This window comes from Phocoena phocoena, chromosome X (genome assembly GCF_963924675.1).
Source record: "Phocoena phocoena chromosome X, mPhoPho1.1, whole genome shotgun sequence".
In the NCBI taxonomy this organism is placed as follows: domain Eukaryota; kingdom Metazoa; phylum Chordata; class Mammalia; order Artiodactyla; family Phocoenidae; genus Phocoena; species Phocoena phocoena.
Window position 1 is genome coordinate 84,778,826 of NC_089240.1, and position 7,033 is coordinate 84,785,858.

The window sequence follows — 7,033 nt, forward strand, 5'->3', positions numbered from 1 at the left end:
CTGTACAGTTTTCTAGAGGGCAAGGTCCGGGAGGCTGTCCGGAAAGTGACGGCAATTTCCGAGCGCCCCCTGCCGAAGGTTGCCGAAAACTCGACACAAAAGGTTCTAGTGTCGGAAATTTCTTAGATCTTCAAAGGGGAGCTTGCTTCATTTTTTCGCTCAAGGAATCTTTCCCGCCCGCCACCCCTCCCGCTGACCTTATAACTATCATATTGTTTCTAGCACCAGCAGCACCAGCAGCGCTCTGAGATTCGGCCTCGCCGACCCCTGGAACCCTAGAAGGAGAAACAGAAATGGAAAGAGGTTTAAAGTGACCTAAGAATATTTTATGACATAGCAAAATACTCTCAAGATATATATTTCCAAAGAGAAACAAAAGCAGATCGCAGAGCGATACGTCCAGTCACATGTTTTTAGATAAAAACCGAAAGGAAAAGTGCAATTTACCTGAATGGTAGAATTACGCTGATTTCTTTCTCCTGTTTTGTGCTTTTCGATTTTTGAACATTGTTTTATGAGGTGGGGAGGGGGCATAAGAATAATAAGAAATAATCACTTGTACGAATTCCAAAGGTAGGTATGAAAGATAATGAATTTTAGAATTTCTCTACAAGAATTTGCCAAGCTCCTTTATCCCTCTCCTCCCTTATCCTCTGAGTAACTTGGGAGTTGAGGAAAAGTGTTTTAAAGTACTTAATCCTGAAATGCAAGTTCAGCTATTAGCTACAAACTTCAAAAAGGGAAGGCACTACAGAGAATACAAGGTAAATGTGACCCCCTTTTAAATGTTAAAACTGAAAGGCACTGTATTATGCCAGCCTTCTGGTTTGTCAGATCAAGAACCAGCTGATCACAAAGAGGCTGAAATCATAGGTCATACAACTAATAGCAAAGCCAAAACTAGAGATAACTGTGCTTTGCAATCATCTCCCCTATTATACAAGCTGTGTATGGTATTTGGTGTCTGCTTATCCCCAAGAAATTCTCCCAATTGCTTAGATCTTCCTAGAACTTGAGACCATGTGTTCCTAAGGACTTAAACTGCTAACAGGATGAGAATGAATCACCAGAAAGTTTCCAGTCCCTTATATCCACAGGCAGCCCGAAGTCAGACTTTGGGATAAAGTGGAATAAAAAAAAAAAAACAGCCCTCTTCACGGTCTCCTAAATACTGGAAACCTCAGGAGAGGGATTTTTTTTTTAAATCTATTAAGGTCTGGTTTCTCAACTAAAGTATAAGCTCTTTGAGGAAAGAAACTGTGTCGTGTGTGTGTGTGTGTGTGTGTGTGTGTGTGTTATTTCTAGAGGCGTGGGATTAGAAGACAGTATCAGTTTCCTAACCAACCAATTTACATCATCATTGACACAAGCTTAACATTACAAATGGGCATTTACTGTATTGCTATGACAATAAGTCCTGCATTAGTGAAGAAGAGATGGATACCTAAACTTTTTGCTCAAAACCTTGCTTTAGGGCTTCCCTGGTGGCGCAGTGATAGAGAGTCCGCCTGCCCATGCAGGGGACACGGGTTCGTGCCCCGGTTCGGGAAGATCCCACATGCCGCGGAGCGGCTAGGCCCATGAGCCATGGCCGCTGAGCCTGCGCGTCCGGAGCCTGTGCTCCGCAGCGGGAGAGGCCACAACAGTGAGAGGCCCGCGTACCGCAAAAAAAAAAAAACAAAAAAAAAACACCTTGCTTTAAACATATACCACAGAACCAGAAAACAGGAAAGTTCCATTAACTTGGTCACACAGAGCTTCCCTGTGCTTCAAATATTGACCTAGGACCAGCTCCTATAGCACCATGCCAGATGTCTGAGGTCCAAGAGAGCAACTACTGGAGAATTATTGCACTGCCACACTTTATACTAAAATCTTATCCTAAAATTAGAAAAGCCTAACACATAAATGCTTGGAGAGAATGGGTAAATGATACATCTATACATCTTGTAAACACTAAGCCAAGGTCATCAGGCATAAAGCAGACATCAACTTTTAAAGTACCACATATGCCATAGCTACAGGAAATGAGGTTGAGGGGGGCTCTAAGTATAATTAAAGCTGTCTCCCTAAACTAAATAGCACTATCTGAGGGGTTCTCATATTAAAACAAAAAAGTATCAAGGGAAGTCTTGCTAAATTCTTGTCATCTTAAATGGGAGTTTTATCTGAAGCTTAGGTTTGTACCATGTCCTGAAAGGGATTTTCATTGTGAGCCTGAGAGCAAATAAATACTTCTGTGGCTGAAGAAAAAACAAAATAGTCAAAGCAAAAGCCACATCTTATTTCCAAGAATGTGTTGATTTTCCTCCTCTCCCTTCCTCTGCCACTCACAACGCTGCTTTGTTTGAATAACAGTCGGTGCCAAATTAAACCGAAAGCTGACATGGAATTTAATATTCCTATGGCCACAACACCTTGCACCAGAGCCTCCCACCCTGCTACTCGCCCCCACCCCGCCCCGTTGCCATGCCACCAAACCCAGAAGTTCAGTTTAGTTCAAATTTAGGCCTGGGTCTGGGTTCAAACCCAGACAAAGGGGCATCTCATCCCATCTAGGCAATGTAACAAGTAATTCTCTAGGTTATAAGGTTATTCTTTAAAGTATTAATAATGACTGCAATATTGAGCATTGACTATGTACCAACCACCGTTGCTAAGCAATCAACAAGCCTTGCCTCATGCTTACATTACAAAAGCCCTTATTGTGAGGTGAGGACTACCACTGCCCACATTTTACAGATGAGGAGACAGGTTCAAAGAGGCTAAGTAACTTGCCTAGGACTAAGCCCTGGCAACTTCTGTTTCCCTCATCAGAAATGGGGCCCACTCTGTGATGAGACATGGCTGCCATTGTACATTTAACCACAAACAAGGGCTCTTTGGAGCCCCTGAAGCACAAGAACCTCAATGGTTTCCCCAATTCTGCCTCATACTTGGGGTGTTTTGTTGAATTTTACTTTTGCCTTCACTCAATAGCCCAATCACCTAGGAGCTAATCCTGTGCATCCCAGAGTGGTAGAGAGTTCAACAGTTCTTCTGGTTCACCCTCTTAATTTCTCCCTCTTTTCTGAGCACAAGAACATGTTTGATGCCGAAAATGTAGGAAAAAAGGAAGATACCTTTCTTAAGTATTGTTGCTGCTTGTTTTACATTCAATATTTAGTATAGATTTGTGTCCCTTCCCTATTAACTTCCTGTAACTTTCAAGATTAGATTTAAATGTTTTTCTTTGGCATTTAAATGATGCCTCCCCCAGCACATGTATCAACTTATTTCCTACAGCTTTTCCAAAGTGAATTTTCTGTTCCACAATAAGCCAGTATGATTATCTTCCCCAATAAATAAGATCTGTTTCCTACTCACTTCCCACTCACCAAACTCAAAATTCCTGCCCCCCAACTTAAGGTTCAGCTCAACCCCAACTCAATGAGAGCATCCTCCCCCCAACCCCCCACCCCAGCCCACACACATACCTTTTTCTTTAACATCAGTGCTTATACTCTGACTACTCATGTTAACTCATACCCTTAGTCCATTACTACAGTACCTGCTTTCAGTACCTGCTTTTTCTCTACTTACCTGTCTTACATCCTGTTGTTCAGAAACTACTGCGCCCCCTTTTATACTCTCCAGAACCCTAGGACGCAATGCTCAGTTGATGAGCTCCTTTGGTGCTCAGCCAACCCCTGTTCAGCTCATTGGTCATAGCTGGTCTCTGAGGCTAACCACTTAGCAGTCACTCAAGGTTTGATTAAGTTAAATGAAATTAAAAACTAAATGTCTAAGCCATCCCAGTGTCGCACTGACATAAACCAGAAAAATTAAGTTGATAATGTCTTGGCACATTACTACTGCTTGTCTTAGGCACCAGTAAAAAGACATTAGGCATTTTGCACAGAATGCATCTTATCTCTTATTCACATAATGATCTTACCATTTTCATTTTCTAATACCTTTTCTAGAATCCCTCCAATTACCTTTGGCTAAGTGCCTATCGTAAAATCTTAAAGCACCTTCTACTTATTTTCTTTTTTTTTTTAAAGGAATTTTGCCTTTTATTTATTTATTTATTTATTTATGGCTGTGTTGGCTCTTCGTTTCTGTGCGAGGGATTTCTCTAGTTGTGGCGAGCGGGGTCCACTCTTCATCGCGGTGCGCGGGCCTCTCACTATTGCGGCCTCTCTTGTTGTGGAGCACAGGCTCCAGACACACAGGCTCAGTAATTGTGGCTCACAGGGCTAGTTGCTCTGCAGCATGTGGGATCTTCCCAGACCAGGGCTCGAACCCGTGTCCCCTGCATTGGCAGGCAGATTCTTAACCACTGTGCCACCAGGGAAGCCCTACTTATTTTCTTAAAGTGTCATATTTTACATTACAGCCATCAGATAAACATCATTTAAACACATAATTTAAACATCATCATTTAAACAGATAATTCATAGGTATAGTTTTAAAAATTAGTTTCCTGAATAGGAATATCTTTTTATTCCTCTTGTCTTTTCGGATTCTCTATGAATCCTTTCTTCCCTTTCCAGCCTTGATCTTGCCTCTTTCCAAAAGGCTCATAATATACTGTTTGAGACACAGAGAAATGAGAAATACTCCTAAATGGTATTAAAATTTACATTTCCATGTCAATTTGTCTTAGTCCACTTTCTAAGAAAATTGTTTCAAGTCTAGGCTTGTTGAGCTTTGCTGAGATCTCAACTAGGCAAGTCAGTTTCCATATCTAATATTTCTTAAAACAATATCTTATTGACTGCTGAGGGGCTTCATATTAAAAGTCTTGAAGTTGAAAATGATACTGAACTTTAAGAATCTTAAAACGTTGTATTTGTATGCATGAATGTTGCCAGTCTTTGTCTTATCTTCCCAACCAAATTATAGGGAAAGGTGTTTTGTTTAATTTTATATCCCCACAGTGTCTAACATAGTGTTACCCACACATAGTAGGTGCTGAAGAAATGTTGGTTTTTTTAATTGACCCCACTTGTCTTGAGCAAAGTCTTCATATTACCCATCCCAGTGCTTCATACAAATGCTGCCCCTCTTGTCTCATTTATCCCCTTACTTTGATCTCCCTATGATTTCCATAATCTCTCCTTCATTTTCTTCTTTAATCTCTCTCTGCCAACCCTCTGCCCTGCTCCTTCCAGCCCTAAGTGGGACATGAGGCCTTATGTAGCATCCTCACCTTAGCACATGCTGGCCTCTGTGTTTGGTGCTGGGGGAATGAAGAAGACTAAGCCGTGGTCCCACTCACAGGCTAGTAGGGGACAGAGATGAGACTGAGATGAACAGACTAGTAGAATAGGGGACAGAGATTGTCATATATCAACAGTGACAATAAGTGTGATAAATCCTGTAATTGAGACATGTACAAAGTGATATGATAGAAAGGAAGGTGAAGTAAACCAGTTCTGGCTGGGGTGGGCTGAGGGAAGCTTCTCAGCAGCAGTGATGGATATGGTCTCAACAGCCCAGGAAAGAAGGGAAAGTGTTACAGGGCAGAGTAAATATATCTGCTCCAAGCTACCACAGTGTGAAAGGAAGAGCAAGAGGTTCAGTGTGTCCAGAATGAGGAGTCATGGGGTGAATGTTTAAAACTAGGCTGAGGACATAAGTGAGGTTTGCTTGTGCGGGGTACGGTGTGCCCTGTGCCCTGCTAAGACCTGGGACTATACTCTTTGCCAAGAGGGAGCCAGAGAAGGGATTTTTTAGAAAGAAAACAACCCTGGTAGAATTTATTCCTCTGCTCATTCACTAGCTCTCTCTCCTCTCTCTCCATCTCTCTGTCTCTCTTTCTCTCTCTCTCTTTCTCTCTCTCTCTCTGTCACTCACACACACACACACACACACACACACACACACACACACAATCACTCATTTAATAGATTCACTATTTCCTAACACATAAGTTTAATGTAAACTCCTATATCTGATTTCAAGGGCCTCACAATCTGGCCCTACTGTATTTATTCAACTTTGTTTCCTACTGCTCCCCTGAACCCATCTCCCCTCTGAGCTAACAATGAGCCCTTGAACATGTCATTTCCCTTGCCTGAGAGCAGACCACAGCCCATGTCTTCCCACAGAGACCTCACAGTGTATTCCATAGCTTTTGGAAATTTATATGGTCTTGTACAATTTTCTAATTGTTTGTGTCCCCCTTCTCTCCCGCAGTAAACATAAACCCTCTGGGAGCTGGAGAGTAAACTCCATAAGATCAAGAATCACACAGTTTTTACTCATCACTGTCCTCTGGTTCTTAGCTTATAATAGATGTCCAATGAAGGTTGGTCCACTAAACACACACAATTGCAGTTAAGAACATTTTTGTTACAGCCACTGTGGAAAACAGTATGGAGGTTCCTTAAAAAACTACAAGTAGAACTACCATACGACCCAGCAATCCCACTACTGGGCATATACCCTGAGAAAAGCATAATTCAAAAAGAGTCATGTACCACAGTGCTCATTGCAGCTCTATTTACAATAGCCAGGATATGGAAGCAACCTAAGTGTCCATCGACAGATGAATGGATAAAGAAGATGTGGCACATATATACAATGGAGTATTATTCATCCATAAAAGGAAATGAAATTGAGTTACTTGTAGTGAGGTGGATGGATCTAGAATCTGTCATACAGAGTGAAGTAAGTCAGAAAGAGAAAAGTACCATATGCTAACACATATATATGAAATCTAAAAAAAAAATATGGCTCTGAAGAACCTAGAGGTAGGACAGGAATAAAGATGCAGATGTAGAGAATAGACTTGAGGACATGGGAAAGGGGAAGGGCAAGCTGGCATGAAGTGAGAGAGTGGCGTTGACTCTCTATTTTTACATTTGGTATTTTACACTACCAAATGTAAAATAGATAGCTAGTGGGAAGCAGCCACATAGCACAGGGAGGGCAGCTCGGTGCTTTGTGACCACCTAGAGGGGTGGGCTAGGAAGAGTGGGAGGGAGACACAAGAGGGAGGGGATATGGGGATATAAGTATACATATAGCTGATTCACTTTGC